The sequence below is a fragment of the Engraulis encrasicolus genome, unplaced genomic scaffold (genome assembly GCF_034702125.1).
Source record: "Engraulis encrasicolus isolate BLACKSEA-1 unplaced genomic scaffold, IST_EnEncr_1.0 scaffold_172_np1212, whole genome shotgun sequence".
NCBI lineage: Eukaryota > Metazoa > Chordata > Actinopteri > Clupeiformes > Engraulidae > Engraulis > Engraulis encrasicolus.
In genome coordinates this window covers 54,975-64,424 of record NW_026945263.1, presented here as the reverse complement: position 1 = coordinate 64,424, position 9,450 = coordinate 54,975, and the positions used below count along the sequence as shown (strand labels likewise).

Sequence of the window (9,450 nt, the reverse complement as noted above, 5' to 3'; positions counted from 1 at the left end):
ACATTTCCCAGCTATGTCTCTACACATATATTGGTACATACACACCCCACATTATTTCATCCCTGCATTGCCCCAGGTGTGTGTGTGTGTGTGTGTGCGCCAGATGTACATTACATTCACTATTTATTGATTCATCTACACATGTTTACTCAGGTGTCAAGAAGAAGTTGCAGAGCCTTGGTCAAACCAGAGGTTGCCAGGATGTCAAACCCTGGGTGGGTCATTCCAGCTGGAATCAGCAAATTTCTGAAAAATCTCCCACTCGACCCCCTCGGATTTGCCTGAAAAAAATGTATGTGATGGCTTTAACATCCAATAGATCATATCCACAATATCAGAACTCAGCTCTGGATACTTTTGGCACAAAAAATCTGTAAATAAGTACACCCCCTACGCTTGTTTTAGCGACATTGCATGAGTGACCATGTTCAGACTCAATTATCTCCAGAACTATTTGTGTCAGATTCATTATATTTTCAGGGCTAAGAGTCCCAGACCTGAACATCATATATTACAATTTGCAGCACTGTAAGTCAAATCACACCGTAATAATGTGCCTCTACTTTTTGTAGATATCATATGTTCTAGGGTTTCCAAATGTCTGTAAAAACCTCAAAGTTCTACATGTAAGGTTCATCCTTGGTAAATGGTCTGATATGTACCATGACTTTCACATCATAGTATATCTAACAAAAGGCTCCAATGGTTGTTGAGATACAGAGGTCCAAAGATGGGAAAAAAATAATTTGCACCAATGCTTGGAGCAATATTTCCAATCTATGACACTAGTTAGGAACTTTCTGTTTGGTGTTTCTGAAAGAGGATGTTTTTTTTAACAACATATAAAAAAATTGGGATGGTGTTTTGCCTCATTCTTTTTATAACGGACTTCAAAATCTCAATTGGCTACAATTACTTGAAGCTATGAGGACCATGTCACCAACCGACTTGTCGCAACTCTCAAATCCATGGCTCTGATGTCACCTTAATAGTGAAAACAAGATGGCTACCCTGTGAATGACAAAGCAAATTCTAGGGAAACCATAACACTTGTAAATTAATTGATTGATGCCACACAGCAAGAATAACACATTGCATATGGCTTTGATAGACATTAATTATTTTAATTGTAAAATCATAATAATCATCATCATCATCATTTTAGTAGTAGTAGTAGTAGTAGTAGTAGTGGTAGTGGTAGCGGTAGTAGTAGTCTTGGAATAAAGTGATGAAATAGGAGAGGATTAAAGAATTGTAGCACTCTTGTTTGCAACAAGGACTCCCATCCTAACTAGTCTTTCAATCAGCACCTGTAACTTTATATTTGCTATGAAGCTTGTGTCTTACTCGTTAAGTTATCAGCTGTATTGCAAAATAACTTAATTCATACTGGCTAGAGATTCCCTCAGACTATTTTGACAGCATGGTCCTGGAGTTTTAGTTAGAAGAGTTTGCTTGCATGCAGTATTCAATATCAGGTGAATATTGAAGGCACAGAAGTTCATATTGGCACCAGACAACCATGTGGTTCTTGTCACATTGTTGCGATCTAATTCAGCTGCTTGCATCATTATAATATTATACCACTGTAATGCTGACTAGCGGATTGCAGGTTAGCATTTGTGATTACAACAATCATGGTTTGGATACTTGTAGACAATGTTCATTACTTGTAAAGTTCATCATCACTTTGATCCAGATGAGTCAGTGGAAGCCGAAAGGAAGCTTTGCAGCATGCAAATGCGTTCAGATATGGTGGTGGATTGGGGGTGGGGCACAGTTCTACAGTCAGGGTACCTCTGTCGTGGTGACTGTTGGCGGGGGTGGGACTGTTTTATGGTCGCATAGGAAAGTAAAAGTTGATTAGAGATGACACATAGGAGGAGACAGTTTGTAAAGAGGTATCCTGATTGTAGAACTTCCCGCCCCCCATCATCCTCCCCTGACCGAAGTGCCCTGAGCATGGTGGTGGTATCCTTACTGAAATCATTGTCCTTCAAGGTACCAATTTCGTTGTACCTGTACAATGACAATAAAGTTTCATTCAAACTTTCATTCAGGTGTTCCTCATTGAATTGCCAATGACGGATGGTTGCACACATCAATATGAATGCAGATACCTAATGCACCATCAATGACAATGGGAAGCTACCTTATAAAGTCAACTCATAAGGTGCAGCTAGTGATTGAAAGTTAAGTGTGTATAAAATCATTTGTCACAGGCCAGAGCATTGAAAGTTCCTGACTTGTTTAATACATTTCTTTTTTTTTTTCAAATATTAAATCATCATCAAGGAAGTCAAGGTTGCATCAAGGAAATCATTTCAACACCTTGTTTTATTTCCAGAGGTTGTTTTTTTTATGACTTCTCTCAAAATGGTACTTCTCTCAACCATCTTGAATTTATTGCTAACGTAGCGCCAGTGAGAACATGTTGCGTAGTCACTTGATCATCTGGCCGATAGTACACTTAAAAAGATGAGGCCAGAATCCCTGAAAAAAATCATAAATACTGAGCTGAACAAACAGCTTTGCCTGGGCCCGGGATAAAGTCGTCTGAAGAGACCCCTTCCCAATACATGCAATGTAATGAGTACCCAATCTTGATTCCCCCATGTCCTTGGCCCAGAACAATTCACCACTTCCGCTTCCCTCTGCACTATTTGATCACAGGCTTATGTCACACCGCAATGCGCTTTACGATCATTAAAAGGAATGAGGCAAAACACCATTCTATTTTTTTGCTATGTTGTTAATAAAAAATATCCTCTTACAGACACAACAAAAAACAAGTTCACAGCTGGTGTCATACTTTGGAGGTATTGCTCTAAAAAATGGTGGGTTTTTTTTTTTCATGACGCCACTTTGGATGGATTTGAGGGATGCATGCCACACTGCATTGAGATTTGAAAAGGCATTATACAAATAAAGGGGCAAAACACCATCCCAATTTTTAGATATGTTGTTAATAAGAATATCCTCTTTGAGAAACAACAAACAGCAAGTTCACACCCGCTGTCATATATTGGAAATATTGCTCCAAACAATGGTGTTTTGTTTCCTTCCCTTGATGCTGACTTCCTGGAACTATTTTGGAACTATGCCATTGGCTCCATGAGCCGCCATCTTTGTGTGAAAATGGAACACAAAAATCAAGGGGATTGGCCACCTTCTTAGGATGGAATTGAGGGTTAAGTCAGATATACTGAAATACTGAGCTGAACAAGTATAAAATCACCTATTTGGTATCAGAGATTTTAGGTTTTAGTGTACACTGACTTGGCTATTCATTTTAGGTGTAGTAAACCCATTTTTTTCTAAGGTAACAGGGCTCCTAAGGTACACCTGCATGTGACACAGGAATGAGTTTTTAAAATTCATTATAAAAATAATGGGGCAAAACACCATCCCAAATTTTAGATATGTTATGAATAATAATATTATCTTTCAGAGACACCAAACAGCAAGTTCACAACTGGTGTCATAGATTGGGAATATTGCTCCAAATAATGGTATAAATTAGTTTTTGCCCATTTTTGGACCTCTGCATCTCAACAACCATTGGACCCTTATATCAAATATGATTTGATGTGAATGTCATGGCACATATCTGACCATGTACCAAGGATGAACCTTGAATGTTGAAATTTGAGGTTTTTACGGACATCTGAAAACCCTTGCAATTTTAATTTCAAAGAAAAGTAGAGGGCCAGTTTTAAGGTGTAATTTGACATACAGTGCTGCAAATTGTAATGGATGCTTATCAGGTCTATGACTCTTAGCCCTGAAAAAATAATGGACCCAGCACAAATAGTTTTGGGGATAATTAAGTCTGAATATGGTCACTCAGGCAGTGACGCCAAATCAGGGGGAGGGGGTGTCCTTATTTACAGATTTTTTGTGGAAAAAGTATACACAGCTGAAATCTGCAATGGTGGATATGTTCTATTGGATGTTGAAGCCATCACATATATTTTTTTCAAGCAAATCCGAGGAGGTCGAGTGGGGACCATTTGCTGATTCCAGCTGGAATGACCCGGGTGGGAAGTATAATAAACCATCTGTACTGGGCTGTGGTCTCGACACCTCCTGGCAATGTTCAACTTGTGGTGGACAAATGGACATCAGTTATGGATCACATCCACAACAGGCATACCGGGTTCGAGGGACTGTTCTCTTCTTGTGCACACGGAGTCTCGGAAGGCAGGGAACAGCGTAAACCATGGCTGAAATATCGTGAGTATACTCCTAATGTTTATTTTATGGAGATTGTAATTGGAGTATCATATTTCATCACGTTGCATAATTGACATGTATTTGTACAATGTTCTTCAGATACAAAGGTGTCTTTTGAGGTTGAGAAGATCATCCGGAACAAGAGGCTGTGTGCAGATGTACAACGCCTGTCCCCGTCACACCAGACATCCTACGTAGAAGCATTCCAAAGCCTGATTACACACTTTGCGCCTAAGATGTGCCACTTTTCATAGGGATGGAGAGCAGGTAATCATACAGAAATATTCAGTGAAACATACTTTTAGGACATTACATTATACTTGGTAGACTCTTTTATCCAAAGCGGCTTTCAATCAAGGATTTAGCCACAGCTTGCAAAATTCGCAGTGCACAAGAAATGTACAGAGCAATGATTGTAAATGTCTCAGGACTTGCACCTTTGTTTGTTTCAAAAGACATCAGCACTGGGTAAGGAAGAGTAGTAGTATGTCTCAGATAGACTGGGGCCATTTTTGAAGTGACTATAGAAAGTTGATTGCAGATAAGATTTGGATTTTGAGATGTACTCGTGTGCTATATCTATTGTAGGATTAATTTGAACCTTGTCCCCATATTCCTCTGCAACAGGCTATGCTGAAGAGCTGATGCGGATGTTGGAGGCCATGTGTCGAGGTGAATACTACAGCTGTGATGACTTTGACATTCCAGACCCATCCCCTGTTCCAGAGCCACTGAGTGCATCATGTGAAAAGCCGGATAAGAGGGCAGCAGTCAGTACACACACAACCCGCTTTAGCACCACAAACAACCCTTCAATATAGACATTACCAAAAGTTTGATGCAGGTAATTCCAAAACCACAGTACAGGGTGTGTTGGAAGGACACTTTTTTTCACACTTATGCATACAAATGGTTCCAACTCAGGTGACTTATCTGAGTAAAAAGTAGACCAATGTACTTGTCTTACGATAAGCTGATTCTGCACAGGTTGGATTGAGTTTGTGGTGGGTGTATGTGTAATTCTGCTCCAGCAGGGGGCACCAAAGCTACACACACACCATCTGGTGTGAACCAGGCCAGGTCCTGGTTAGTTTTTTAGTGTTTTTTTAGTAATGACAGTCTCGCTGTGCATAAGGTACAATGGCATGAATGGTGTTACAGTTATGTAATATTGCTACTGTTGTAATTACACCACAAATGTACTCATACTTTTGTTTAAAATTGGACAGAGCTGGACTGCATGGAATAAACACAAACTTATTTTCATCTTCTGTGAGTGCAATGATCTACTGTGTTGGGAACCACCTGCTCCATTCTCTCCTTGTGGTTCTGAAAAGGTTATTACAGGGTGTGTAACATGTGCTTTAGACATTTGAGATGGAGAGACCTTGAGGTGATATTTTGAATATCCTACCCACTCCTTTCATGTCTTTGTTGCTACAGTGCCCCCCAATACCCATGAGGGCTTTCATTGTATTGTCCCAGACGTACTGCAGAACATATTGGACACCACATGATAAAGAATACTAGATACGCTTCCATGGTGAAGGTGTAAGTTGTCAGCTTGCTAGCAAAAATGCCCAAGTAATTTTATGGGGCAAAATTAGATTTTTCCATACCCTATCCCCATCAGTTCTGTCTTCCTGCTTGAGTCATTGGTCAATCACAACTCTCAGAAGTAAAAAATAAAAATAAAAAAATAAAATAAAATAAAAAACAGCACCTATCAAAATTGCCAAGTCATATGGTGAAAAAGCTCAAATTTGCATTTTGCATTAGGGCATTTGCAACTAGTCCAAGGGCCCTCCTTTAGGTAGTGGGGGCCCTGGTGGGTTGCATGTGGGCCCTATCTATTTGCCCTAGCGCCCTGTGTGCAATTGTTCCACCACTGTGAATGTCTTAGTCCGCTTGACTTAGACATTTTTGATGCAAGAAATTGGACTTAGGCATTTTTGACACACACAATATCGCAGAGGCCGTTCATTTACATCTGTTTAGGGTTTTTATTAATACATTTCAGTGAATCAAAGGTGATGGCCATGTGTTTTAATTTTATCTCTGGGCTTCACTGTCCAAGTGATCATATTTTTGATGTTTTAATACAAAGTTTGAGCTTAAAATAAAGTGGTGTTAAGATGAATCTTTGAAACATTTCTGTATTACATTGCACCAGTACCTATCAAAACTGCCAAGTTATATGATGAAAAAGCTCAAATAAATGATCAGGGACAGAGCTATAAGGAGGACAATTAGGGCATTTGCAACTAGTCCAAGGGCCCTCCTTCAGGTAATGGGGGCCCTAACGGGCTGTATGTGGGGGCCCTGGCGGGCTGCATATGGACCCTATCTATTTGCCCAGCGCCCTGTGTGCAATTGTTCCACCACTTTGAATGTCTTAGTCTGCTTGACTTAGACATTGACACATACAATATCGCAGAGGCCGTTCGTTTACATCTGTTTAGGGTTTTTATTAATACATTTCAGTAAATCAAAGGTGATGGCCATGTGTTTAATTTAATCTCCAGGCATCACTGTCTGAGTGATCATAATTCTGATGTTTTAATACAAAGTTTTAGTCTTAAAATAAAACGGTGATATGATGAAACTATGAAACATTTCTATATTATATTGCATTTTTCACATGTTACTTTTCTGTTAAAAGCTGAAATTGGTGATGGATTGCTTTTCAATGAAGGATTCATTTATCTTCTGTGGGTGAGCACAATATATTCAATCGAGGAATTCTCACCCCTATTGCAGTTAGGGTGGCATTCTTCAATGAAAGTGTTTACTCAATATCCATACAAGACTGATGAGCACATGATGGGTATAGACCCTGTGTAGTGTAGCAAGTCTATGCCCTGTGCACCACAGTTATGGTTGTGGATTAGGGCGGGCCACCGTTCTATGATCAGATCATCTCGGTCATGGAGGTGTTTGGGGGGTGGGACTGCCTTATGCCCATGTTGAAGAGCAAAGGTTCACCAGAGATGGTGTACAGAGGGAGGAGACAATTTGTAAGGGAGGTACCCTGACCAACTAACTGTTCCACCCCTCTACCTTCCATGACTGTGATGGCCGGAGCATGGCATCAGTCCACTGATGCTGAAAAATTGAATGTGCATTTGACTTTCATGCGCATTGCTTGAGACATCCCCAGTGGATGTATTTAGTATGGAAGAACATGTCAATAGGAATAGGAAATATGTCAAGTCATAACGCTATACAATTGTCCAAACAGTAACTCTCATTATGTTTAATATGACATCAAGAGAACTGATAAGCAAAGAACTGAGTTATAAAAGTAAGCTTGAAGGAGCAGGTAGGGATTATAAGTCTAAGCAGGATGGGAATGGTTGACGCAGTCAAGACTATTACAATTTGTATAAGAATGTTCCAATGGTTCATCACTTTATTTCAGGATTTCGTCTCTGGAATAACACTAAAAGAAAAATGTTCAACTGTTTGTTTCCTAAGAAGTTGACTTGTCTCTTCTCAAAGAGTAATAGATAAAATAAATCCAATACATTTACATCTTAGGTGATTCTGGTGGTGGTGGTGGTGGTGTGTGTGTGTGTGTGTGTGTGGGGGGGGGGTCCTCAAATGTGGTCTTTGCCCAGGACCTCAGACTTCCTAAAACCGCCACTGCTGAAGTTGTATGTTTGGTGTCACCTAGGCCAAGGGGCGTGGGGTCTCGAAACTGTTCTTTGCCTAGGACCTCAGACTTTCTAAAACCGCCACTGGTTAGGTTGTATTTGGCGCCCCCTGGGGCTATTTGTTGTACGCTGTTGTGAGTTGCAAAATGAAGACAAATTCATGTGAAGCTACAGGTAACATGTATTGACATTCATTGTCATTTATTTATCAACACTTGTGCATGAGCAACATCACGGGCTATTGTCCTGGAACCCCCTGTAATCTGTAGAGGGAAAAGTTATCCGGATGGACCACACCACAAAGGAAGGTAAGGGGACCTTGGCGTGTATTCCCAGGTAGTCATAGCAAAATCTAAGAAATTGTCTATATGCAGTGTATCTCTTCCACCTAAAAGTTGAAAGATGATCAGAAGAGAGAAAAAAACAGATGAGTTTTAGATGTAGGCCTGCATGACATGTTTACATCATTGCTATGAAATCATACGGTTCCTACTATTCCATACACATGGTTTTACAATGTGACTAGGCTACTCGTTCCCTCTACGTCCCCGTAGTCTTGCCGGTAGTGGAAATATGCGGTGCGGAGAACGTGCTCGTTCAGACAAACGGGCTGAAAGCCCAGAATGGTTCTGTTACGCAGCGGATGTGTGTTCCCGTCCCCTCTTCCTTCTCTCCTGGCGCACACTTTGGGCTGCTCACGGCAGCACACAGAGTCCTTTACTGTTTGCATCGGCGCACACATCCCACAAGAACACCTACAATGCGACAGATAAAGGCAAGAGTGTTGGAAATAATCACAGAACTTCACAAAGTGTCAATGTCTAGTGTTGATTCGCGTAAAAGTCCGGAGTAGCCTATTCGCGGAAGGAAAGGCACTGGAGTCAAGCCATGGCGCAGGGCAAACTGCGTACTTGGTCTGACGGCCTTGGTGTTCCTTTATATAAACAAATAGTGATATAGGCCTAACTACATAAAGATGAAGACAATGAGGCACTGAGACGTAAAATCATTTTGCGATCGGTACAGTCCCTTACCTATGGCTATTAGGCTACTTTTGGGATGTGAGAAGTAGACTGCACACAAATGCTCGGTGGTACAAACAAACGATATTACAACAAAGTAGGCCTACACTATTACGGAGTCTACTCTCCGTTCATTGTCAGGAAAATGAACAAGAAAGGTACCATTCCACGCGCTGTAGCCTGCCAACGTCTCTTGCATCCTCCTCCCGCCGTCTGTCACAGCAGCACCACCGACAGCGCCTTCTGCTTCGCCATCCGAACTTTCGGAGCCTCGTCGCTCCATCTCATCCAGATAGCCTACGGCTCGTAGCCTATCTGTAGGGCATAATGCCTCCACCACTGTCTTCCAGTATCGGGTCGGACTCTTCTACTTTCAAAAACGTTTCAGGCTCCGAGTATGCGTCAGATGAGTTGTCTAGACCCACTACGGAATCCATGTTAGTTGTGAAAGGTAATCCTGACAGGCGTCAAGACAGTCCTGATAGGCCTATAGATTCCTGAGTGTGCGTCATCGGTGACGTGACGGACTTGTAGGA

General features: G+C 41.1%; 1 long non-coding RNA gene across 1 annotated transcript; it reads left to right on the top strand.

Moving 5' to 3' along the window:
- The first annotated feature begins 4,057 nt into the window (after window positions 1-4,057).
- LOC134442485 (uncharacterized) lies at window positions 4,058-5,129 on the top strand. Its single transcript, XR_010033395.1, has 3 exons — window positions 4,058-4,236; window positions 4,336-4,503; window positions 4,864-5,129. It is a non-coding gene; the product is annotated as an uncharacterized LOC134442485 (long non-coding RNA).
- The last annotated feature ends 4,321 nt before the right edge of the window (window positions 5,130-9,450 follow it).